Raw genomic sequence first — 27,425 nt, 5'->3', positions numbered from 1 at the left:
AGAATTATGCATCAATGACGAGGTCACAACCTGCTCCATCAATAATTGCCAGGTTCTTTAAGGCAAGGTATACTTGTCATTGGGGAGTTTATCAGAGACATTTACCACCTGCGTTGAGTAGGTGGTACACATCTGTGGTAGGGCTGGTGCAGTTTTGGGGTGTTTGAACTGGGGAGAGCATCTGGGGCTTTTGCGTGGGGAGGGCATGGACCAGGTTTATTCCATTGCCAGCAGACTCTGCCCCTCTCCACCTGTGTTGTTACCTACCATGTGCAGATCGACACCAGGTTACATTGGGCTTGGTGATTCTGGAACTGAACATTTTGGGTCTGGAAACACCTGGCCACTTGCAGTTGCACATTAAAACCATTACGCCCATTGGATACCACTCTGGGCAATTTTTCTTCGGCATGCAACACTGTGCTACTCAACAAAAGCCTTTGAGCCATGGACTATGCTGCTGTAGGTTGTAGTGACTTGCTTCAATAGCAAGCGTGTGTCTTTCTCTGTGACGCTGAAACTGCCCAGGATTTCCAAGTTTTTGTGAACTGGAACCTGAAAATCATCGAGTACTGTGACCAATGGAGTTAAACAGTACTCCCATTCTTGTATGTGTAGGATGGACTCCATCAGGACGTGATGCCAGGAGGCTGAGCACTGAATATTGTCATAACATTCTAAATTCTAAAATGAAAACCAAAATATTGACAAGGTAAGTGTACAATATTAATAGAATTTATTTTTATATATACTATGACGAAATATACATTTTCAAGGCAAGCAGATAGGAATAGTAAATGTATACTTAGCAACCTACATTAACTACACTTAACATTTACTAGTTGATACATTGAGAATACACCCCATCACACTCCAAACTGTTGACCAGATGTATCAAGTGTTGAATTTGGATTTACTTTCCAGCACAAACCTTGTTTTTAGTGGAAAGTAGTCCTAAAGTGATGCACAGTAGCACCGTGCAGCACTTTGTGTTCGCTATTATTCATCGAGGGGCATCCTATGGGTGGTATATGGTTCATCCCATGAAGTCCCCCCTGCTTTATGGAGCAAAGCCTTATGAACTAACATTTGTAGACAGAACTTTGGTCCGAAAATGTAAACCTCCTTGAGGCTGGCTTAAAGTTGGAGAAATATTTTTGTCCCAATCTTTTCAACTTTCTCTTGTGTGCTGTAGGATAAGCACACATATAGTGTTGGGAACTTTTCAAACTATGTCAAAGCAATGTCATTTCTTTTGGAAGGGTGCCTTAAAGCGCACCCGCGCAGGGGAAAGAATGCAACAGGGCTATATTTGAGTCGATATGGCCATCTCTCCTTTTCGTGTAATGCAGCAACTCTGGTTGCTGCATGGCATCACATGCATTTTTAGTAAATTTGCCCCTGCGGTGTCAATGTCCATTGTAGTGAAATGTAGGGCCTGATTTAGAGTTTGGCAGATGGGTCACTGCATCACAAATGTGATGATCGATAATCAGTCCACCATATTTTAAGTGCATTGCATCCTCTGGCACTTGTAAAACAGCGGTTGGGCTTGTGATGGTGTAACCCATCTGCCGAACTCTAGATCAAGCCCTTATCCTGGTAAATCATGTTTTGATTTCTGTTTGAAGACCACCACATACAGGCAAGTATTGATTCACCACAGCATGCAGAGGCGCGTGCTAATTGATACCCACACAACCAGCCCACCACTCGCTAGATCTATGTATAGTGCTCTTGATGGGGACATTTTATTGCTACTTGGTATGGGTATTTTATACAGTTTGATTCCTATTCCTTGGCAAACATCTTGCAATCTTCCTCAAAGAGGGTGCAGACCCCTCTCCCAAGTTCTGTCACTTCACTCTAGCCTATTTTGTGGGAAAATTGCACTTTTTTATGTTTTATATACAGTTGTTGTAGATTTTAAGGGAATTAATCACCTCTTGCTGAGGTAGCAGACTGAACTACTTTATGGGGCAGTTCAACCCCCACTAAAGTTTCCAAAATGTGAAGGGAAACTCTTGGTGGTGACTCAGTGCTTGACTGAACACATTGGGGGAGGATGGAGGAGTTTGAACGCCAGGCTCTACCTTCAGGTTCTTAAACGGATGATTATGTTTTAAGTGCTCATTGCAGACCGGTGACTAGAGGCATTGGTATTTTATGTATTTATTTGAAGTCTTTTAAAAGTGTTTTAAAGTTCTTAATAATGTGGTGCATGTTTGCAGTGTTATTTTTTTATATTACAAAACAAGTTAGGTGAATACCATCACACATCTCCTACACAAGTATTAGCACTGAGACATACATTTGAATCTTCCATGTGCTCAGGACACGTCGTCCTTGTTGGGAATCCTTCTGTCTGCCATGGGGTTCATTGTTATGTTTAGGAGATTTACCAATGGTGCTTCTACTAGAGATCAACACTGTGCATTTGGGGATTTGTAGTTTTATTTATATCTCAGTATCATGGGCTTCAGAAGCTAGCATGCTGTGTGCTGAAGATATAAAGTGAGGTCTGACTGAAGGTGCTAAACATCACAAGGGTACAACTGGCAGATGTGAAATGTGCCTCTTGGAATTTTGAAACCCATATTTATGAAGGAAGCAGAAGGAACAAAAGTCCCAGGATGCTACTTGCTGTTAGTTACATCAAAATTATCTGAAGATGTATCACAACAGTGCACCACTTGGCAGCCATGGAAGTGTGGTAAGGAGTTCTGCAAGTTTAGGATGTCTGCAGTGGTTGTACTGTTGTACTGTCACCCACATGCCACCAGCATTCTATTCATGAGGAGATGATGAGCCACAGGCGGTGGCAGGCTCAGCAGCTGTAGGGCCCATAGCCACTGCCATACTGCGGGACTTTCCTGTTGAGTGGGGGCTGTGGTGGCTGCTTTCAGGGTTGGAAGGACTGCACTGCAAGCCATGTAAAGACGATACAGAAGCGGTGCTCCTCCAGCTCAACACACATGTATTATACTCAATAAAGACCTGCACATGGTCAGTGTTTCTCTCCCAGACCCCAGGAGCTCCAGCTCAGGACCTCTCCCACATCTGCAGTGAGGGAGCCGAGCACAAGGGACAGAGAAAGGACACAACACGATACCGCAGATGACAAGTGACATACTGCACATTGGAGAAGAGCGTAGGTGAAGACTGGAGGAAAGGTGAGGCAATAGGAGAAGGAGAGGTGTGAAGGTAAGAGCAGGAAAAGTGTGAAAGTAAGAGAAGGAGAAGTGTGATAGTGAGAGAAGGAAAGGTGTCAAAGTACAGGGAGAAGAGAGGAGGAAAAAAGAAAGGCTAAGAGGACAGAGAATGATTAATGATAAGTGAAAGCAAGAAACTTGACAGGATGTAGGGAACACAATAATGATACAGAAACTGAGTGAGCAAGAGAATGGCCAATAAACGGTGTGAAAGGAGAAAGAACCCAGAAAGAGTGACAAAAGAACAGGGATCAGAAAAGAGGAGAGAGAACTAGAAGACTGCCGTTTATTAAATCATGGGAAAGACCGAGAAAAAGACAGTAGTGAAACAGTGTGAGTAAGCAAACTCTGAGGGACAGAGTGAAAGAAGAAGGTGAGAAAAGAAGAAAGAAGAAAAGTAAAACCAGAGTAAAGCCAAAGGCAGTGAAACAGCTGCAGCATGCTGAGGATGCTCTCTGAGTCTAGGCCGCTGCACATCTTCTTGTGCTGGAAGAGCTAAAGGAGCCTCTCAAAGGAGTCAGAACAAGACACATATCTCTAGGGGGCCCTGGAGGTGTTTATGGACACTGAGCTGAGGATGCTTGTTGAAACACTCACGCACTGCACATGCTGGTGAGGAAGTGATGCATTGCATATTGGGGCATTACACATAGAGGGGTTTAGCACCCTAGTTGTGCTGCATTTGCAGGCTCAGGTATTGAATAGACTTTAATGGGGACAGGGCATTGCATACAGGGCATGACCCATACGGCCTCTGACATTGCAATATAAACTGGTGTCAAATTCAGGTGCACCCAGACAATGACCATGTGTGTAAGGAAAATAGTAAGTATCAGCACTACAGGTTTTAAAACAGGGCGCTGGCTGCTCAAACCATGCTGCCTCCAGGTGCGTTTGGGACAGGTGTAAGCAGTCCGGGAGCAGTTGTGGATAATGTCCTGGTATAGTGCATTACATAAAGGGTATTACAGATACTGGCATAGGGATGGTGCATGACATACTGCCCCTTAGCAGGTACTGAATTAGCAATATTGTTTCCATACTTGGCCACTGTGGATTTTATACTGGTACAATACAAGCACTGACCAGGTGGAGGTGCCTCACATACTGGGACACTGAAGCTAAGGCCCTAGTTGTGTTGTGTAACATATTGAGCAATTATATAAATCCTAGCCAGAGAATATTGCACTAGGGCATTACAAACGAGGGCATGTTGGATATCACATACTGGCCTGAGGATATTACTTGGCATACTAGGACACAGAGGAATCCGGCCCATGAATAGAGCATTGTGTACTTAGCATTCGTGGATCCTGACCTGGTTGAGTGCTTTACATACTGGGGCAATAGCAATACTGGCTTACAGACAGCCAGGGATAGAGATATCTATGCTGCAGCATTGCGGATACCGACCTGGGGACGGTGCTTTACATGATGGCCTTAAGGATACTGGCCTAAGGATGGTACTTTAGGAATTGTGGATACTTTGCTGCACTCACTGGGGAGGTCCTGCCTGGCTGGGGTACCTTGCATGTGGGGACTTTGTGTCAACCGTACTGGGTACACTGCTTTATCTCCACAGACAACTTAAAAGGTGGCCATTTGTGGTACTCTACCTATTGTGACACTGCGAAACTGTCCTGACAAGAGTGCGTTACGTACCTGAGACTGTGGAAACTGGCATTTAACTATTGGGGTATTGGAATATGTCATTCTTTCTCATTCAAAACTGCTGCAAATTCTATTACTCTATGGCAAGGAGTTTAATACTGTGTACATTATTGACCCTTGGAGGAGGTGTGTCTGTTTAAAGACTGTCCGGGGTGAGGCTGTGTTCCCAGTCCATAGCGCAGGTGTTGTTTCACTAACTCCCCTCCTGAAGCTGCCTCTAAAAGAATAAGTTTATCTGGCATTTCATAATAACATGTGTTTGATGCAGGCTCCTCAGAACAAGATGTGTGTTTGATGCAGGCTCTCAGAACAAGATGTGTGTTTGATGCAGACTCATCAGAATAACATGTGTTTGATGCAGACTCCTCAGAATAACATGTGTTTGATGCAGAGTCCTCAGAATAACATGTGTTTGATGCAGACTCCTCAGAATAACATGTGTTTGATGCAGAGTCCTCAGAATAACATGTGTTTGATGCAGACTCCTCAGAATAACATGTGTTTGATGCAGACTCCTCAGAATAACATGTGTTTGATGCAGAGTCCTCAGAATAACATGTGTTTGATGCAGACTCCTCAGAATAACATGTGTTTGATGCAGAGTCCTCAGAATAACATGTGTTTGATGCAGACTCCTCAGAATAACATGTGTTTGATGCAGAGTCCTCAGAATAACGTGTTTGATGCAGACTCCTCAGAATAACATGTGTTTGATGCAGAGTCCTCAGAATAACATGTGTTTGATGCAGACTCCTCAGAATAACATGTGTTTGATGCAGACTCCTCAGAATAGCATATGTTTGATGCAGGCTCTCAGAATAGCATGTGTTTTGTGCAGGCTCTCAGAATAGCATATGTTTGATGCAGGCTCTCAGAATAGCATGTGTTTTGTGCAGGCTCTCAGAATAGCATATGTTTGATGCAGACTCCTCAGAATAACATGTGTTTGATGCAGAGTCCTCAGAATAACATGTGTTTGATGCAGACTCCTCAGAATAACATGTGTTTGATGCAGACTCCTCAGAATAACACGTGTTTGATGCAGACTCCTCAGAATAACATGTGTTTGATGCAGACTCCTCAGAATAACATGTGTTTGATGCAGACTCCTCAGAATAACATGTGTTTGATGCAGGGTTCCAAGAATAACATGTGTGTTTGATGCAGGCCCCTCAGCATAACGTGTGTGTTTGGAGCAGGCTCCTCAGAACAAGATGTGTGTTTGATGCAGGCTCTCAGAAAAGCATGGGTTTGATGCAGGCTCTCAGAATAGCATGTGTTTGATGCAGACTCCTCAGAATAACATGTGTGTTTGATGCAGGCCCCTCAGCATAACATGTGTGTTTGATGCAGGCTCCTCAGAACAAGATGTATGTTTGATGCAGGCTCTCAGAATAGCATGTGTTTGGTGCAGGCTCCTAAGAATTACATGTGTTTGATGCAGACTCAGATAAGTGTCCGTCTAGCACTCCCTTTTATTCTCAATTCAAATGCTAGTGTTCAATTTTTTTCTAGTTGTGCAACTCCCTCTAAAGTGTTTTGTCAAAGAACACTGTAACGAACTGAAGTACGGAGAAAGAGGAAATTCCGCTTGCAAGTGGAGGTGTGCACATTTATACATAGACATGTGTGGTCTTTAACCCATTTTCATCCTTTCGATAATTAATTCATGCCAAGTTTTGTATTGATTTCAAATGAAAATGTATTCTTTCTTATCGATCATCTCGATTATCAATTCATAATCAATTGGCACTTTTTCAACTTTTACATTCAACATCTACCCAATGCATTTCGGGTCAAACGACCATTCCGCGGGGGTCTGTGTGGAGAAAACAAGGAATTTAGTGAGCTATTCAGCTTCTATTCACTATTTATCTAAACAATACCTATATTCACATCACAGTATTAATTAATACCAATCAAACAATTATTTCAGTCTACATTACACTGTATCAAGAGGTTATGTTCTGGTGTATAATCCCCATATGCTGTTTTCAAAACATCTTAGTAAAAATATTCACTATTCACATCATTAATATGAAATTCACTCGTGTTCGAGTTTTAAACAATACTCCTAAAAAAATGCAAGGCAAATTATTCAATGTGCAAAATACGCATAACTTCAAAATATGTAAGTTTGTTGGCATCAAATTAGTCACATTTAGTATTCTAAAACGATAACGTGCCAAACTGTAAAACATTTGTCAAACAAACTTACAGCAAAATGTAAAGTCTTTCGCGCCTCACTGTATCGCCAATCAGAGTGTTTGACTCTGGGGACCTGAAATTTCTCTTGGAGAGAGGATCTAAGAGTGCGGGAGGGGGCATACGGGATGGCAAGCTAGACAATTGGAACTATGTATGTGATATCATTAGTCAGTCGGGATTTATATTCAACAAAACTATGCAAGCTTAACTTTTTATGAAAATACACCTAACAATAATTATAAAAGTACAGTTCCAGAATGCAACATGCCAGGACTAAATGAAGGTGTCCCAAAGGGCAGAGAACCACTTGACATAGTGATGGCAATAAAACTGAGGCAGAGTTGATGGGTGAGGACAATCTCTTAAAAAACTCATCTACTCATCTAGCCATTCTAGAACTGGTAGTACCTGCTGGAGAGCATGCAGAGAGTATTGAAACAATAAATCCACTGGTATTAAAGGGCTTTGCTTGTGCAGGGCTTGCCAGTTTCTGGCTTTTAAGTCATCAGCTTTGTGTAAGTATTTTCACTCCATGCTCACAATTCTTAAGGCACGACTACATGTCCCAGAATATAACCTTCTTTTCCTATAAAGCATATAGCACCTTTTGAAGTCAATGAAATCTGGTAACGCCTCTTGTTGCCCACTCTACAATTCTACAATCACTCAAATTGATGCATTGATAACATCTTCTAGTGAAATTTTTCAATCAAATGTTGACGCGTACTGAACTGTATTGATACAGAGACCCAGAGTAGTAAAAACCATATAACGCTCTCTAGGCACTGGCGCAGGCCTCCAGTCCTACAGTCTGCTCAGAGCCCTGAGGAAAAGTTGCATTATCCAAATGTGGGAGTAAGATTGATGCACAACCACATAGACAATAATGCAGGACCTCAGTGCGTGGTATTCACCAGGTTGCGGTTTTAGGAAATCCATCTTTCTAGGCTATGCCTCTTACCTGTATACCTTTCATCACATTGTGAAGGGCTAAGTCTCTCATACCTTTCACACAGTTATCTGATAGGAGTCCGCACAGCACATACACTGAAGTCAGAGGATGGAGAAGAGGTGTCTGAGCCCTGAAAGTAGGTCAGTCAATCCAGTGTTTAATTTTTTTTTAAAAAGTAAGTGCCAGACTACCAAACTATTTGAGGCCCCCAAAACTATATGAATGGATTTTAGAGGTGTGTAATATTTGTTTTTATTGTATATTGATTTTACAAAAAATCTGTTGTTCTGATAATCTCTAAATAACACAAACAGCATCACCATGTAGCAGCTGCAATAAGGGCCAGTGTTGACAATTATGTAGAGGTGTCAAGCACCAGAAACTACCAGCTCAAATTAAGCACTACGTCAATCTATCCAGCTATAGAGTGTACTCACCCTATACACCTCACTCACAGGCAAGCGGCTATAACATGGGAGCTGCACACATTTAGACATTTCGGGATCCTGGATTTGCATAAATACAAAGATATACTAGAGGGCAATCTAGCGGCCTCAATTGCTCCCTGAGGCCGCACGTTGCTTTCTAGCCTATATTGACTCTTGCCCAGTGGGTTGAGTGTCAGTCGCCAAAATTATCTTGCCGCCCAGATTGTTTTTCCTCTTTGTTAACCATTCACACTTGAAGAGCTGGATTGCCTCTTTTGGGGAACTTATATTAGGGCATGAAGAGGAAAAATCCTGCTTTCCAAGTTAAAAATACTCCTACAGGAGGACTAGGGGCCCAATATATGGAATTTCATTACTTAGTGTCCTAACTCAGTAGGCTAATCCTGTGGCTAGCGGGGCGTGACACTGATGAATGTCTGACTAGTAGTCGAGATTGCAGAGTGTTGGAGGAAATGGGTGGTACCTCGACCAGCTTTCAGGAATCCTACTGTAAGAGACCTATCGGAGGAAAATCGGAGGGCTTCTTGGCCTCCAAAGGTCCTTCAGCAGCGAAGGGGCCTTTATCTTACAAGCAGTATTGCGCCAGGAGGTACGTTTGCAGAGTGGTGGAGAAAAGTTGTGCCCTCAGAAGTTCTGTCAGCAATCAGGCTGTGTATGACTTACTGGAGATAACAGGAGGGCTTGTTGACCCCCAAGGATGGTCTAGCTCCAAGAGGGCTTCGTCACCCAACCAGCAGTGCACCAGGAGACGTGTTTCCAGAGTGGTGGAGAAGGGGGGCATGGCCCACAAGACCTCTCAAAAGAATTGCTGTGTGAGACTTACTGGAGGTAACAGAAGGGGTGGCGGGGTTATTCGTCCGCAAAGACCATCTGCAGCCAAGTGGACTTCAACCCTCAGCCAGTAGTGCACCAGGAGGGATGTTTTCAGAGTAGTGGGGAAGGGGGCATGACCTCCAAAGACCTCTCAGCAATCCTACTGTGTGGGACTTCCTGGAGGCAACGGGAGGGAGCTAGCATTTCACTTGGGCATTGCTAAACATGCAGCTCCTTCTGTCCAAAAGCAGTTTTGCTCTGCTTTCAGCATGCAAGAGCATTTGTAGCGGTCTCGCTTGCTGAAAGAGGAGCAGTGTTTGCTGCTGCTTGGCTTGAGCAAGAAGGCGCCCGCCAAGCCATATGCAAACGGCAATATCCAGGAGGCAGGCATCCAGGGACATTGCAGGAGCCAGGGGGAGGTTTGCGGTCCCCAAGGCCAGGTACTGTTTTAGGAGTGGGTAACCGTGGGCGTAAAATCTGTTCCGTTCACGGAGTTTGCGGATTTTATGGCAATTTCGCGAATCGCGCAAATTTGCCCAAAAATCCAAAATTCGCAAGCTGGCGGATTTTTTAGCTTGGTCGCGCTTGACTAATACAATATCGCGGTGCGTGGCGTTGACTTACCGTGATTCTGAGTTCGAAGAGTTGTTTTCCTCCCTATTTGCGTGTGCTGCGCTATTTTGGATCTTGCTGCATGATCGCGCGAGAGTTTTTCGACCGCGGGTATGTCATCGCGGCCCGCCATCTTGCACAGCGAGAGTTTGACAACGCGAGTACGTCATAAGGGCCCACGATCACGCATCGCGGGAGTAAACAATTGTGAACAAGTAGATGCGCCGAGCAGCTGACTTCCGGCAGGAGATTTGACCAGCTCGCGTTCCCGAACTTGCAAAAATTGCAATTCTGCACAAGAAATCCACCACAGGCAGCATAAACCTTCTGAAAATTATGATTTTTTGATCAGAATAACTCCTCAGATTGACATTTGTCTATACCTTTTCATGCAAGAAGTCCATTTTTGGGGGATTGGAGGAAGGAAGTGCCCTAGAGTCTCCAATTTCCTGTTCCTGACCCGCAAGCTCCTCCCAGTGTTTTGTCCATGTCCTGGTCACTTTTCATTTGGATCTGGAGCTGGAAGGATTACTTTTTGTGGCTGCTGCTGGATTTTTGGATTTGAGGACTTTTTTGGACTGTGGATAACTTTTGGATTTGAGATTTTACAAGTAAGTTGGTGTTGTTTGTTTGGGCCATTGCAGTTGCTGCAACTACAATTATGAAACGTATTCACAACTTTAAAAAAAATATATTGTGGGTAGCCCCAGTATCCAGTAGGCCCGGGGTTAGTCATGGGTGCATGATACAACTGTTTCTGTGAGTTTTGTTGTACTTAAATCTCATTTATGTGCTGGAATTTTAGCTCACTGTTATATGTGGATTTTTTTTTTGGGGGGTGCCTGAGTGTAAAGCCACACTAGCCAGTAGGCCCAGGGGTAGTGAGTGGTGCATGGACCAAGTCTTTCTGTGTGGTGTCTTGAATTTAAACATCATTGAGGGCATGGATTGCATTGGATTGTGGTGATTTTTGTGCATTTTTCGACTTTTTGGGGTGTTGTTGGGGCCTGGCCATGTAGGTGGGGGCCATTTTGAGGCCTGGTCCAGGCAGGGCCTAGCCATGTTGCTGGGGGTCAAGGGGCCATTTTGAAGCCAGACAGTGTGCTCAGGCCTGCACCCAGTTTGCCTTGCTTTCACCCATTATGCCCAGGGGTACTCAGTGGTGCATGGACCAAGTCTTTCTGTGGGGTGTCTTGAATTTAAACATCAGTGAGGGCATGGATGGCATTGGTTTGTGGTTATTTTTGTGTTTTCCGACTTTTTGGGGTGTTGTTGGGGCCTTGCCATGTGGGTGGGGGCCATTTTGAGGCCTGGTCCAAGCAGGGCCTGGCCATGTTTCTGGGGGTCAAGGGGCCATTTTGAAGCCAGACAGTGTGCTCAGGCCTGCACCCAGTTTGCCTTGCTTTCATCCATTATGCCCAGGGGTACTCAGTGGTGCATGGACCAAGGCTTTCTGTTGGGTGTCTTGAATGTAAACATCATTGAGGGCATGGATGGCATTGGATTGTTGTGATTTGTATGTGTTTTTTGACTTTTTGGGGTGGTGTTGGGGCCTGGCCATTTGGGTGGGGGCCATGTTGAGGCCTGGTCCAGGCAGGGCCTGGCCATGTGGCTGGGGGTCAAGGGTCCATTTTGAAGCCAGGCAGTGTGCTTTGTGCCATAGGCCTGCTGCACCCAGTATGCCTTGCTTTCATCCATTATGCCCAGGGTACTCAGTGGTGCATGAAACAACTCTCTTTGTGTGGTCTCTCTTCTATTAATATAAACATCCATTTTTTATTAGAAATATATTTGCAATTTTTATTTTTAGTCTTTCCGTTTTGGGGTGTGTTGTAATAATATAAATGCCTAGTTGCAAAGTATTAATTCAAGCACAACATATGCAACATTTATTTAACTGATGTTACTCTGGCTTCGTTTGCTTTTTTTTTTTTTTTTGCACAAAGGTGCACAAAGACGAATCAGCCTCATCGTTCATCATCAGTGCCAGGAAGAAGTCCTGCTGCTGTGTTTGCAGCACAACGTCACGTGTGGCCACAGACAACTCAGCAACTCGTGCAACTGCGGCCTGCTGTTCTGACATCTGAATAAGATGGGCCCAAAAAAAGGTGGCCGTAGCTCCTCTACCAAGAAAGCTGCCAGTAAGAAGGAGCTGAAGAAGCAAGTGGCGCCACCTACCAAGGAGACTGGAGTGCTGACCAGCACATTTTTTGGGGGAAAAAGAACTACGCCTGCAGCAGCGGGGTCCACCAGGGACCAAGCTGGGAGCAGCACCTCCGCTTCATTGGGCTCAGTGCCACCACAACAAGTTAGGTCCAAGTCCTTGAGTGCTGCAGAGGCAGCCACTGTAATAATTGCTCAATCACCATCGACCAGTGATGTTGGCTCATCGCAAGAAAGTAGCATCCAATCAACGCAGGGTGTAACTCATCTGATGAGTTTTCAACAACCACAGCCGCAACAACAACCACAGGTGAAACTAGTACAAGCGCAAGTACAAGCCCAAGTACGTGCGCAAGAGGCGCAAGGAGAGGCGCAAGGACAGGCGCAAGGAGAAGAGCAAGGAGAGGCGCATAGAGAGGTGCATAGAGAGGCGCAACTAGAGGCGCATGGAGCGGCACAACTGCCCACAATGCTTGTTCCTCCAGAAGTAGGGGCACATCAGGAAATCGAAATTCAAGCAGAGGTATCATCCAAGGAAACAAGTCCTCCTGATGATTCATTGTCTTCCAGATCCCCAGCAAGAAAAAGATCAAGTAGGGCTACTACAAGTTCTACTTCAAGCCCCCTTCCTTCTGATGATCTTGATGTTGATTGGAACCCACCACCAACAACAATGCATTCTGAGTCTGAGAGTGAGGCACGCCATGAGCCAACAAAGGTAGCTAAGCCTAAAAGGAAGGTTCCCGCAAGGCTTTGAATTATGGGTGATGACGTTGAAAAAGAAGTGGTGTATTCTGCAGCTGATGAACAGTCATCACAGACATCACTCCAGCCCCAGCGGGCATGCAGGAGACAGACATTTTACCCTATCCCGAATTGCTGCTGACCGGGATGTGGGCGGCGTGGCACTGGTACCACCACCAACGCAGTTAACTGGTAAACCAACACCGCCTAGAGCTTCCATATTTTCTCGGCAGGGGCCTCCATAGCCTCAAGTAGTGGTGCTGTAATAAGTGCACAACAGAGTACATTTCAGCAACGCCCATCCTCCACTTCATCTGGCATTGAAACTGAAAGTAGCACCCCCACCACCAGCAGACATCTCCAGTCCCCAGTTTGGGACTTCTTTAGTGTTAGCACAAAGGCGGAAAACATGGTCATTTGTTTGCTTTGTAAGATTGCAGTTAGTTGTGGTAAGCTTGGTACCGGCTATGGTACCGGAGGCCAGAGAGGTCATCTCAAACAAGCATTGGCATAGCCAATAGGTCTCGCTTTTGAGACCTTATAAGTATTTAGTTATGCAGCCAAATAACCTTGGTGCAACAAAATCAACTGTTGCTTTGCTAAACACTTATAAGGTCCCAAAGGCGAGACCTATCGGCTATGCCAATGCTTGTTTGTTCCAGTGGTTACTGAAATGAGCCTGACGTTCTACTCGTCTGCAGTTTGCCCTGAGCTGGCGTGGGGAGAAGTCACGCCTGACCATGAAGCTTAATAAAGCCTTTTAATTACAAGCTTATTAGTCCCAGAGATTCATATTACAACATAATTTTGGCGAGGACTTGCCGGCTCAATGACAAAGTCGCAGCGTGAACTTCAAGATCCTGTGAAAGCAGTCAGGAAAACAAACCCATGAAGGAAGGTTGAGAGGAGCACTTGACACCCCCATGAGGATTCTAAAAGACAGTCTGTGGATTTGGTGTCAATGCGCAAGTGCAACAGAAAATGAATGTGGAGCGTCGCTGAAAGAAAGAGGAACTAGCGTGATATGCTGTAGACCTAAAAATACCACACTATCATTTGGGATGCGCACCTAAGGAAGATCCAGGGAGCCAAAAGTACAACAAATCCAAATGTATCCATTGATGTTGCATCTGATGAAGATGACGAGGGGCTTATCGTGCAGGGGGGGGAGTGAAGAAGCAACAGACATTTTTTCTGGTACACCCAGTACCCCTGGCAGCAGCACACCCTCTACCCCTGCAACATGGATGAGGCACACTAAGAGTCTGGGAGAGACACCAATGCGAAAAAGTACATCAATGAACCTAACTGGGTAGAAGAAGTCTGCATCATCATCATCATCATCATCATCCAGTAAAACGGTCCAGCCCACCATTAAAAACATCTTTTGGTCGAATGCGCCATTTGAACGCAACCACCCAACGGCACGCCTTTTTAATGCTATGCTGGCTAAAATGTTAGCGCTGGACCTTCTCCCTTTTTCTTTCGTGGAAGGGGTGGGTTTTCGAGAATTTGTGGCAACAGTCTGCCCTAAACGGAAGGTTCCTGGCTGGTCCTATTTTGCCAGAGTTGCGGTTCCAGCCCTACATCAAGATGTGCTGGAGTTGATTGGGGCATCTTTGCAGAAGAGTGCTGTTCACACTATCCACCTGACAACAGACATGTGGACCAGTTGCCAAGCCCTTGATTACATATGCATCACTGCACACTGGGTCTCTTTTGCGAGGGTTAGAGAGAAGATAGCTGCAGGTGTTGACACGGACACAGTTTTTCAAGCTACTCGGAAACATGCAACAGTAGCCATGTTTGCCATGGAGAAATCTCATACTGCAGTAAACATTTTGGAGGAGTTTAACAGTAGGGTCTATGAATGGCTGCATCCAAGAAAGCGCATGATTGGTTATGTTTCCACGGATAATGGGAGTAATATAGTTAGGGCCATGCATGATGGTAGCTATTTCAGAGTGCCGTGTTTGGCGCACAGTATCAACATTGTTGTGCAAGATTTCTTGAAAAAAGAAAGCACAGTCAACAAGTTACTGACAACCTGCCGAAGAATCTGTACACATTTCAGCCATTCTTTTAAGGCCCGGAAGCAGCTGAGGTGCATGCAACGTGAACGTAGACTGCCAGTCAGAGGACTCATCCAGGAGGTGATAACACATTGGAACTCAACCTTCTACATGCTTGAGCGTCTGTCTGAGCAGTGGATGGTAATCAATTAGTATGTCTTTGCACTGGGTTCTACTATGAAAGACATGAGGCTAGAGTTGGAGGAATGGAAGCCAGTTAAAATCCTGACAGACATGTTTCGCCCTTTTGAGGTCTTCACGCGTGAAGTCAGCAGGGAGGACTGTACTTTGGGCAAAGCTATCCCACTGTTGCGCATGCTAGAGCACAAACTGAAGGCGGTGTCTCCAACGTTCCGATATGATGCTGAAAAGCAAGATGCATATCAGTTGGCGGAGAGCTTATTAAGCCGCCTAGTTGACAATCAAAGGCTTAAAAAAATACATACAAAACAACATTACATTTGTGCTACTATTCTGGATCCACGGTACAAAAAGGCAGTGGCCAGCAAAACATTCATTCCTTTTGATGAAGCAGATGTTACAAAGTAAAAACATTGGCTAGCTCTGTCAGCCACTCGGTTTGAAAAAGAGCGGCAGAAAATTGAAGGAACCGGCAGAAGTAGTACTGAATCAGCAGGCCATCAGGCGTCCAGGTCCACTTCTGAATCTGTGGCCGATGGCAGTCACTTTCCCTCACAGCCATTAACGACACCAGCAAACGTATCATCATCCTCCTCACATGCATCAGGCCCAGGCATAATATTGTCGGACGCGGATTGGCTAACTCATCAAGGGTTTGGCGTTCCAGTGATGCAAAGGCCACAGATGGTACGCAAAGTGGAGCACCCCTGGAGAACCTTGAGTGGATGGTGCAGGCCTATCTGGGTGACACAACAGAGGTCTTCGTTAATCAGAACCCATTGCTGTATTGGTACAGGAAAAGGTCTCAATGGCCACTGGTCACCAACCTGGCTATAAATTATTTGTCTTGCCCACTCGCAAGCGTGTCTTCAGTACGTGTTTTCAGTGCTGCTGGTGCCATTGTAACTTCAAAAAGGACCCGCCTCTCGACCATTAATGTGGAGAGGTTAACAATGATCAAGATGAATCAGCACTTCATACCGCCAGATTACAAAATATGTGAATGCATGCAGGAAGAAGAGGACACCGACTTAGGTGACGGAAGTTCTTCTCTGTTAGCTGACCTACTCCCATCTCAATTGACAGAGTTTGAGGACAAGCTCTACTTCCCTGACACCGAGGCCTGAAAATGACTTCCTTTTTTTCCGTCCTTATTCACTTTTATTACTGTGTGTCACTGTCTGTCTTTGTTTTGCAACTTTTACCACAACAAAACTCTAATCACCTAATCACAACAAGTCCATCAGCAGCACGGTCTTCATGTTATTTGCTTATTGATTTGAAGGTGCCGCAGTCTGCATTCCTGAGGTTCACAAGTTCACAACTCAGTCATGCTCCTCTATCCTCCTCCTCCAGACTCCCCCTTTCCATTTCCCTCAAAGCAGATGGCTGGATTATGCAGAATCAAGAAACTTTGTCTTCGTAGATGAGTCCCCTCAAGTGGGACTGCAGTACTGACTACACATTGCTGATTGCTGACAGTTACTTCTGAAATTGACCAGAGAGGCTGCCCTGTGGGCCTTCACTTTCAGAAGAAGATGCGGACAAAAAGTGCAACAGGTAATAAATGAATAATGAGAAGATGGCATGCAGTGGACAGCAATGGCTGACTGGCTCTGATGAAAGCAATTGCTGTTTGTTTGTTTTGCATGAAATGAATCATATGTCTTCTGTTATTATTTAATCTTTTACACACTAAATGTAACTCAAGTCTATTCTGCTTTTTCGTACCTTGTTTAATTCAAATTGTACTTCACCTGCAGGGGCCACTACGTATTTTCCAATATGCAAAATGTCCTTGGACTCACTGTTTGCCAATATACCATGATGATTGATGATGATTGTTGATCATCAAAGTTAAATAATATATCTTTTTTCTTTACAGTCGCTCACTGGGAAGGATGGATCATCATCATCGGTTTACGGAAGAACTATGGCCAATTCTTGAGTGGCAAACAGGTAAACCAGTCAAAAACAACTACTACAGCACAACTACATGTCTGTCTAGTTGTGGTATGAGTAGTTGAGCCAGAGTAGTGTTGTTATGCCAGGCAGAGTCCAGACAGCAGTTCATGTAAAATTGGGGCTATGTGGCTTGCAGCATACAAATAGATATGCTGCAATAATCACAGCCTGTTAGAGGCTGGAAGGGCAGGCCTCTGCGAGGTAGCAGTATTGCATGTTTTTGGGGGGGTTACTTGGGGGTGTTCCAGATTTTTGCGACTGGGTTTAGGCTGGGTCTGGCAGCACTTCTGGGAAGGTCTAATTTTGATTGCAAGTGGTTTAAAGAAAATCCATGGTGGAAAAGGGGTGTTTTGGGCCTACTTTCAGAGTGCGTTTTGGCACGATTTTCACTTAGGCCTCTGCCAGGTCGCAGGATTGCATGTTTTTGGGGAGCTACTTGGGGGTGTTCTAGATTTTTGGGACTGGGTTTAGGGATCTGGGCGCATTGCTGGGAAGGTTTAATTTTGATTGGAAGAGGTTTGAAGAAAATCCATGGTGAAAAAGGGGTGTTTTGGGCCTACTTTCAGAGTGCGTTTTGGCACGATTTTCACTTAGGCCTTTGTCAGGTAGCAGTAGTGCATGTTTTTGGGGGGCTATTTGGGGGAGTTCTAGATTTTTGCGACTTGGTTTAGGGGTCTGGGAGCACTGCTGGGAAGGTCTAATTTTGATTGCAAGTGGTTTAAAGAAAATCCATGTTGGAAAATGGGTGTTTTGGGCCTACTTTCAGAGTGCGTTTTGGCACGATTTTCACTTAGGCCTCTGCCAGGTCGCAGGATTGCATGTTTTTGGGGAGCTACTTGGGGGTGTTCTAGATTTTTGGGACTGGGTTTAGGGATCTGGGCGCATTGCTGGGAAGGTTTAATTTTGATTGGAAGAGGTTTGAAGAAAATCCATGGTGAAAAAGGGGTGTTTTGGGCCTACTTTCAGAGTGCGTTTTGGCACGATTTTCACTTAGGCCTTTGTCAGGTAGCAGTAGTGCATGTTTTTGGGGGGCTATTTGGGGGAGTTCTAGATTTTTGCGACTTGGTTTAGGGGTCTGGGAGCACTGCTGGGAAGGTCTAATTTTGATTGCAAGTGGTTTAAAGAAAATCCATGGTGGAAAAGGGGTGTTTTGGGCCTACTTTCAGAGTGCGTTTTGGCACGATTTTCACTTAGGCCTCTGCCAGGTCGCAGGATTGCATGTTTTTGGGGAGCTACTTGGGGGTGTTCTAGATTTTTGGGACTGGGTTTAGGGATCTGGGCGCATTGCTGGGAAGGTTTAATTTTGATTGGAAGAGGTTTGAAGAAAATCCATGGTGAAAAAGGGGTGTTTTGGGCCTACTTTCAGAGTGCGTTTTGGCACGATTTTCACTTAGGCCTTTGTCAGGTAGCAGTAGTGCATGTTTTTGGGGGGCTATTTGGGGGAGTTCTAGATTTTTGCGACTTGGTTTAGGGGTCTGGGAGCACTGCTGGGAAGGTCTAATTTTGATTGCAAGTGGTTTAAAGAAAATCCATGGTGGAAAAGGAGTTTTTTGGGCCTACTTTCAGAGTGCGTTTTGGCACCATTTTCACTTAGGCCTCTGCCAGGTCGCAGTATTGCATGTTTTTGGGGGGCTACTTGGGGGGTTCTAGATTTTTGGGACTGGGTTTAGGGATCAGGGAGCATTGCTGGGAAGGTCTAATTTTGATTGCAAGTGGTTTGAAGAAAATCCATGGTGGAAACGGGGTGTTTTGGGCCTACTTTCAGAGTGAATTTTTGGCACGATTTTCACTCAGGCCTCTGCCATGTATCAGTATTGCATGTTTTTGGGGGGCTACTTGGGGGTGTTCTAGATATTTGGGACTGGGTTTAGGGGTCTGGGAGCATTGCTGGGAAGGTCTGATTTTGTTCTAAAGTAGCAGTTTGGTCCTAGTTTGAGGGGAAAGGGGAATTTGGCCCTGTTTCTGAGGTGCAATTTTCCCCGTTGGCTTACATTGGAGGACTACAAGGTCACAGTATTGCATGTTTTTGGGGGGCTACTTGGGGCTGTTGAAGATTTTTGGGACTGGTTTAGGGGTCTGGGAAGGTCTAGTTTTGTTCTAAAATAGCAGTTTAGTCCTAGGTTGAGGGGAAAGGGGAATTTGGTCCTGTTTCTGAGGTGCATTTTGGCCCATAGGCTAACATTGCCGGTAATGCGTTATTGCAGATGTCACTGGAGACAGCTCTTCTGGCACTTTACGCAGCTGTAGTGTAGGAAATGCACTATATATTTACCCAACGAGGTAGCACTTACTGGATTAACCAATAAAAAGTACTCCAGTAATAGTTATGCAAATCGCCCAAAAAAACGCAAGTTTGCGGGAAAATCCTCGAATTTGCAGGTTTTTTTGCGATTTCGTGCAAATTCGCGGACCACAGATCCGCAAAATTCGCCCATACCTACTAATTACTATTCTTGACAAGGAGACTCATCGTACGCACTTTCGAAATGATGCTTGTATGTAATACTGTCGCCTCTGAAACTGAAAGTGTTATTTTTGCTCTCCACAGCTTACCTTATAACTTTTTCTCCGTGGTGTTTTATTATCACTTCCTGTTTTTCCATCAACAATTACAGGCAGGCTTTTACCCTGTGCAATGGGAAAAATAATGAACTCAGGCTTACCATTAGCGATCCGCAATTCCGCAATTCCGCAACCGCCAGGCAGGCAGTGGACTGTGTCTCTTCTAGTCACCAACATTGATCGACGGAGCGTCAGATGGAATGGAGGAGTACCGCGAATATGAGGAATGGCTGGATGCATGCAACTTCCCAAATTCAACAGGACAACTACAACATACAGCTACAGTATTCATCTTCATTTCTACTTATCTTAGCTATGTTATTGCTGTGAACTTCTATGCGTGTGACTCTGTGCATTTGTTTGCTCTCTGCTTCACTTCATCCCTCCAGCCATTGTTTCGTTTTTCTTTGCTATTGTTTCAACTAAGTGATTCTTCTCTCTGACGGCAGATAGGCAAGTGAAATTGCGTAATTACTGCAGCCCTGTACTGTCACATTGTTTCTTCATAGTTAGTACGTTGTAGAAAGTACTACTTACTTATCAGTAACCTATCCATTTAGCAAACAACTTCATGCATGCAGTAGTGCATGCACTTCCTTTATGTCCCTTAAAAGATTTATGGATAGCTTCGTATCCAAAGATTTGTTTATCTTCATTTGTTGTTTGACCATGCTGTGTTTTTTTTTCCTCTTGCTCAAAACTTTCCCCACAAACCCCATTCCCATCCAATTTTCAAACCCTAACCCTCTTACCCCGGGCTGTGTGGTTTTCATTGAGGTGTGACTAAATGACAACAATAATTCCACACACTTGCTGGTGAGGATAAGGTGCAAGCAACCTCCTCAAATCAATGTTAAGGCAGCTAGATTAATCCTAGGATATTGTAATTCTGCTAAAAAAATACAACAATGAGTATTTTTAAATACATTCTGAATTTCATGCCCACCATCGATTGGATCCATCGTCAACATCATCCTCCTACATGTCAAGAAGACTTGTTACGCTGCTGTGTCACTGTTCTTGTTGTAGCCACAATCATCCATGCAATTATTTTTCCCATACTTATCTTCAGCATTGCTTAGGCTACAAATGAACTGTTCCTTCTAATACTCCTCTCAGGCCACTTAATGTCTCATTTTTTAACTTTGTTTTTCATATGCTGCTACTGCTAGTGTGGTACCACTCCTACTAACACCACAACAAAGGAATTTCTATTCTGGATGGATTTCATGGGCAAACGTAATTGCCATTTGCCATGCAGCCAGCGCTGTGCCTAGCTCTATTCTCAAACACGAATCACAGGTAAGATAAGCATTTTGGGGATGTAGAATAATGGGCTAGGACTCAGAGTAGAGACTGACAGGAGTACTAGTAAAGTACTAGTAGGCCAATTGACTTCACTAACTCTGTTAGTGGCACTTTAGAACATTTTTGAACGTTTTAGATAATTCATGCTGGTAAGTTTGAGGAAACCAAAAGTGCAGTAAACCCCGCCCACCACCCCACAAAATAACATGAAAGCGTACACTATGTTCAAGTATGTAAAATAAATAATTAGATATTAATTACCCTAACAAAAATAAACTATTCCCAAAGACCCAATCCACCCCCCTTCCTAACCTAAACAATTCTCCATTTCAAATGTCCAGAGAAAAGTCCCAAAGAATCCCCAACTCCTGATTCCCACCCCCAACAGTCTTTAAAAAAGGGGCAAGGGACAGTCACTTCTGGCGGTGTGTGGACAGGCGGTCCCGCAGCTCTTTGCAGAGGTCCCGGATCTGTTACTGCTGCTTATCCACCTGGCACTCCAGGTAGTCCACTCAGCATCGTAGGTGGCGCAGGCATGACATCCAGGCTCTGGGGGAGGGCAGCTGCTGGTGTTCTTGCAGCTGAGCGGCGGCGGGAGGCTGTCCGACCATGGTGCCATGCTGGAGGCTGCTGGCTGGTGGACCCGGGGGCACTGGAGGATGCCCTGTTGCCGAGCCCACAGCCGGCGATATTCAGCACAAATGGCCTCCAGCTTCCGGGCCCTGGCCTGGACAGCCGTCCCCAGTCGGGTGAGATTTTTTGGCGCATCTATATGAAGAAAGAAAGAAAAATACTGTAACCAATGCTCTTTAACAATAACATAAAGTAATTCAACAGAAATTTGTCTCACAGTAACACTAGCAATTTGCAAGCACATTATAACATTTTGGCATGTATCTTTCCGCCGTCTTTGTAGGCCTGTAACATTAGTGGGAGTTTTAGGAATTCTACTAGCAGCACTATGGACTCACTAGTCAAAACATAGTCAGAGAGTCAGAGAGTACACCAGTATTCTTCTTTTTTTCTCTAGTTTTGCGAAAGAAATTACTTGTACGTGAACTTGTGGTAGCCGGCATAATGCAGGTCAGTCAGCTTGCACGCAAGAAAAACAGACACAAGCCATGATGAGGCAGACTTGCATTACTTTAAGCAGTACATGCAGGTGGGGATAGGGAAGCTCTTACTTTTCTATAGAAGTGGCACTGGCCATACTCGGTTACATAAAGGTCTACTGCTCAATGTAATTTATATTTCGCACTGCCCCCACGGGCCTTCAGTACTACAAAAGGAAAATTAAGATTATTCATTTCTGATCATGTATCCAGCCGATCACATGATCTTTGCTTATATGATGGATGACTTTAGATGCTTTGTTGTGATGGATTGAGTGAACAGTGATAGTCCACCCATGATTGACACAGCAGAAAGAAAATTATTAACATACGGAATGAGTGTGGTAACCATAATTGCCGGAGAAAGGGACTTGACTTGATATAATTGTCAACTATACAATGCATACACAATACATGCTGTGCTTGCAAAGTAAACTACTGTACTGTTACTTTAGGCAAGGGAGAGTTTCTGAACAATCACAACTTCTAGTATTTGGATTTCCTCTGCTTTGCTACTCTGGCATGGACATGCTGTTCAAAAAAAGTAACACTCTTCATGCACTGAGCGTCTGCTCTACATACACCTCTGCTATCTATGAGGAAGAAGATACCATCCAGGCTTCCAAAGTAAACGTCCATCGTTCTTCTTAATGCCTCAACTGTACCAACTTTACTTTTTCTCCACAAACAACTAACACCCTTTTCTTTTCATTTGGTAAACCACCACCTTGACTTGCATTTGAGTTTCACCCTAATGATATATTGCAATGCACACCACACATGAATTTTCTTATTCACCCACACAGGCAGTCATCTTTTCTTTCTCCTTCAACCATCCTTGCTTCAAGCAGCCATGCATCTGATTCCTTCCTATCAGCCAGCTCTGCCTGCATTAAAAAACACGTATCATACTTTACAGTCATAAATATTACGACTCGCTCGTCCTTCCATTCACCCTAAGTTCTTTCCCTTTTCGTTCATTACATCCCTCAAGTTCATCTGGTATGACTTGGCTTCACGATAAAAGTTTCCCAGCTGAGTTGAAGTCAAATAGAGGCGGCCATTGCTTACTCGGGAAGTACTGCCGCTAATGCCATTGCAAAGTCAAGGGTGACTGTCTTCTCTGTGATTGGCAAAAATGTAGTTCTCAATTAGTAACTGTTCTTAACAGTTCAGTGTACTTGTACTAGTGTACGGTCTACTGTACAGTACATCATACACTCCTTTGCGAGCCTACTCTAAAATGTCAATAAGTAAGGAGTAGAATAACTTACCATCATCCGCCGCTGCTGAGCCATCCCCCTCAGCTACTCCTGGAGGTACTTATGGCGTGGCCGCATCCGCCCCTGGAGTGGACCCCTCAGCGCTGCTGGCCCCGGCACTGGTGGTGTGAAGTGCTGCATCCGATGTTGTGACGCCTAGAAAAAAACATGTCATATTTTTAGAAGCCTTACACCACCCCTTATTTTGTCTTGTAATGGGAGAGAAAATGTTAATACGTAAAAAAAAATGAATTATCGCGACTGAGGAAAAGTCACGGTTTTGGGGAGGGTGTTAACTTATATGCTTAGCCGTAACATGCAACACTTTTTGGCACAACTGATGAATGCTTGCTTTTTTAACATGTAACATTTTTCTAATTACAGACAGAGCCACCTACCCCTCATCACCACCACGAGGACTTGAAGTTCCAACAAGCTGAGGGATCCCGAGTCCCGCACAGACTGATTGAGGTATGTGGAAAGTCGAACTATACCTATCATCAACAATGTCCTATTTCTCTTGTCCATACTTCTGTATGTGCAGAATAATCCCTGAAACACTAGCGGTATGGTATGTGCTACTATCAAATCAAAAAGCCGACTACTAGCTTATTCTTGGTGGACATTGACATTTTGTTGTTGGAAAATGTCAAAGCACTAACATTAAGAAGACTGGAATAGACAGCATGGGCAACCCAGAGGACTGCACTCAGTGTCTCTAGAGCTATTGCTGGATCAGAGTTTTGTTTAACACCGTTTGCCGACTGGGCAAGCTAAGCTACCCACACAGACCGACTCATAATAATAGTAAATAGTAGTAGCACAGAGAGTGATGGTAGCGAGGCAGAAAAAAAATGGAGAAACTACCTACAAGAAGATCAAAGACTATTTTGTAACAATAGAAATAGGAAACAGTTTGGAATGAATAGGAGCTCTAAAAGTTAGGGAAGTATAATTATATTAACAACAGAACAACTTACTGGGGCCAGCAGAAGAGCCTGCAGAGGACCATTCCTGCCCACTCAGTTCCGCCGGAGTCTGGGGTGTAGTCTTCTTGCCCCTGGGAAGTGCTGATGATCATGAAATAAACACAAACATGGATGATTGTTTTTTTGAAATATTTGATGTTTTTGACCACAATCTAAAATTATCTCGGGGAAACAAATTAGCAACAATTGCACTACATGTATTGACCTATCTGATCTGGTCACCTAGGAGGATACTAGTAAACTATTGCTGGATTCGCAGACCGTCTACTTGGAAAGTTATGTAAATCACTAACTAAACCAACAACAAAAAAGTTCTACTACGACTGCCAGCACTCATCAGCACGCGACATGACAGACACAGTCCGTCATCATGATTGCAGACCACTAAAAAATGTCCTACTACTAATATACTCAACCTATCAATCAACCAATATCTCTTCTTCTTAGTGGCAGCAGGAGTACAAAGGAAGGACTCGACTCGAGTCTCTAGTCTCTCTAGCATTACGTAGTTCTGTAAGGTACAAAGTTGCAAACAAGTAAGCATAGTAGCAACGCCACTGAGCAGGCGAGCACCTGCAATCACAGAAGCTATTTAAACATTAATTTACCTGCAATGTAATCGAATTGGCAGCATTCTTGCTCTTCTGGAAAAACATATATTAGCACTATAACACAGAGCAGAAGAAAACAAAGTAGTTATTAAATAGCTACTCACCAAGGCCAGGGATCTCCACGCCTAGCAGGTGGAGCAGGTCCTGCTTCCGGTCAAGGACGTCTGCCCACTGGTGATTCGCTTGGTCATAGGTGCGCCGGGCCCCCGTTGCCCTACGCATGGCCCGGCACACCTTATCGCACTGCTGGCAACGCTCCCGCAGGCCATACCCTTGACCGGGCCTGCCCCCTGCTGCCACGGTCTTCGGGAGGTGGCGCTGAACATAAAATATAAGTGCGGCCAGCTCCACCGCCCTGAAAATCTCCCTGGCCACTACATCCTCCCCCTTTAATCTCCCGCAAGGGAGCCGGCTACGGGGTGCGGACCCATCCCCTTGCTCTTCTCGGCTCCCTTTACCATGGTTCTGGACATGAAAGATAAATAAAAAATAGGAAACAATAGGTAAAAAGTAAATAAAGGAAAAGAGTTTAAAAAAGTAGTTTAAAGTAACCAAAAGTAGAAAAAACACAAAATATAGATGTAGAAAAAGAGAGGGATAGATAATGAGTAAAAAAGATCCCAAAAAAGTTCAAAGAAACAAAGGATTGCAAAGATTACGGGAGGATTGTAAAAGCATGCCCAGAACCATAGTAATGAATGAAAAACAAGATGGCCGCGCCCATTGAGGACCGCCGTGGGTAAGTTCACGTGATATTTCCCCTGCGAACACGTAATCGTGCCCCACGCACAACTCGTGCATGCAACTAGCGACCATAAAAAATGGAAATACGCAACGCGAACAAGATGGCTGCGCCCATGTATGACCGCATGGGTGACTTTGCGGTTGGTGCGCTGCAAGCGGCCCGCGAAGACGCAAAGCGCCCCGCGAACACGCAAAAAAAAATTCAGCAAATTCGCACAAATTTGCGGATTATGCGGAACGCGAATTTGCTTTCGCACAAATTCGCGTCCTGGGAATTCACAAGTTTCACCCATACTTAGGAGTGGGGACTGTGCAGTCCCCCTTCTACCTTGACTAAGGGACTGCCCAGGGGAAGTTGAGGTCCATTGGGGCCAAGAATGGGCACAAGCAGCCCCCTCTCTTTTCAAGAAACACATTGGCCCCAGGGAGGTTGCAGTGCCCAGGGCTGTGGGAGAGGCAATAAGTGCCTCCCCTGCTCTTATTCACTAATTAGCCCTGGGGATTTGACATTCCCTGGGGCTGTGGGGGGGACATGCGGGCCCGTCATATCAGTCTACTGTTCCTTGCCCCGGAGGTGGCAGTCCCCAAAGGGGCATCCCTGCATAATTAAAAAACATGACTCTGGAATTTGGCCCACCCAGGAGCTGCTTTAAAAATATGCTCTAGCACCCATGCATCTTTTTAAAGAAATCATCCTCGAATTTGCAGCAAAATAAAAAAAATGCTTTTAAATCCTAGTCCCTTTTCGTTATATTACACTGTTTTTACAGGACTCAGCTTCAAGGCAAGACCCAAGATGGCTGCCTACACCTCGTGGTTGTAGTGTTGGCAGCCAATAAAATTTAATTAGGATCCACTAGTCAACTGTAAGTAATCCTGTCCCCAGATATCTATATTTATTAAAGATAAATAAATCAAACGCTGCCAAAATGGATTTACATCAAATTACAAAGAGCACACTATCAGGACCAGCATCTAACTTTCTGACAAATTTGGGGTAATTCAGTTTCGCGCTGGTCACGTTCAAAAAATGAAAAACCCTATAGAGATTATATGGAGAAAATGCTTATTGGGATCCCTGTTTTTTGGGCCCCTGCTTGACGGATCACCCTGAAACTTCCAACACGCCAACTGAACTGAAAAGGAAACGTTTTGGACAATTTAATGAAGATTCATCAAGCGGCATCAAAGTGTTTCGCAAAACAAAAAATTATTTTTGTATGGAAACTTTTGTCCTAACTATAACTACCTAGTGGCTATTCACTGAGAAAAAAATGAAGGTTAAAGTTACATTATAGTTAGGTGGAATGGCTTCTTAAAACCCAACATATTAAAAAAAAACAATGACATTACTCAGTTATAGTTATATAAACTAACTATAATTTGCGCCTCTCCATGCACTGCTTATAATCTTATAAATTACTTCACTCATGACATGTTCAATGACAGAATTGATGACATCACTGATGACATTTCAAATTATATCATTTATTACATCAGTTATGACATCACTAATGATGTCATCCACCATACTGCTGTTCAATGTGCTGCACAAAGAAGTGCAACCTTTGAAATATGTAAATAGATAGCAAATGTTGTGCAATCAGGGAAGCATGAACTACATGCATACTGTTCTCATCTCCTTAAAGGCTTACCTTCCTCTAATTTATTGCATTGAATCTCTCAAAGATCTTTCTTTCTTGTGGCTGTGCTTAATCGGTGCTTTAAATGTAAATCATAGTGTCAGACCCACTGAGCGACATATGTTGTCAAGATAACAAGGAAAGATAGAGACAGGAGGCAGAAGAAATCACAAGCAGACATGGTACAAGTAC

The sequence above is a fragment of the Lissotriton helveticus genome, chromosome 7 (genome assembly GCF_964261635.1).
Source record: "Lissotriton helveticus chromosome 7, aLisHel1.1, whole genome shotgun sequence".
Classification (NCBI taxonomy): domain Eukaryota; kingdom Metazoa; phylum Chordata; class Amphibia; order Caudata; family Salamandridae; genus Lissotriton; species Lissotriton helveticus.
Note: the sequence above shows the minus strand (reverse complement) of the source record.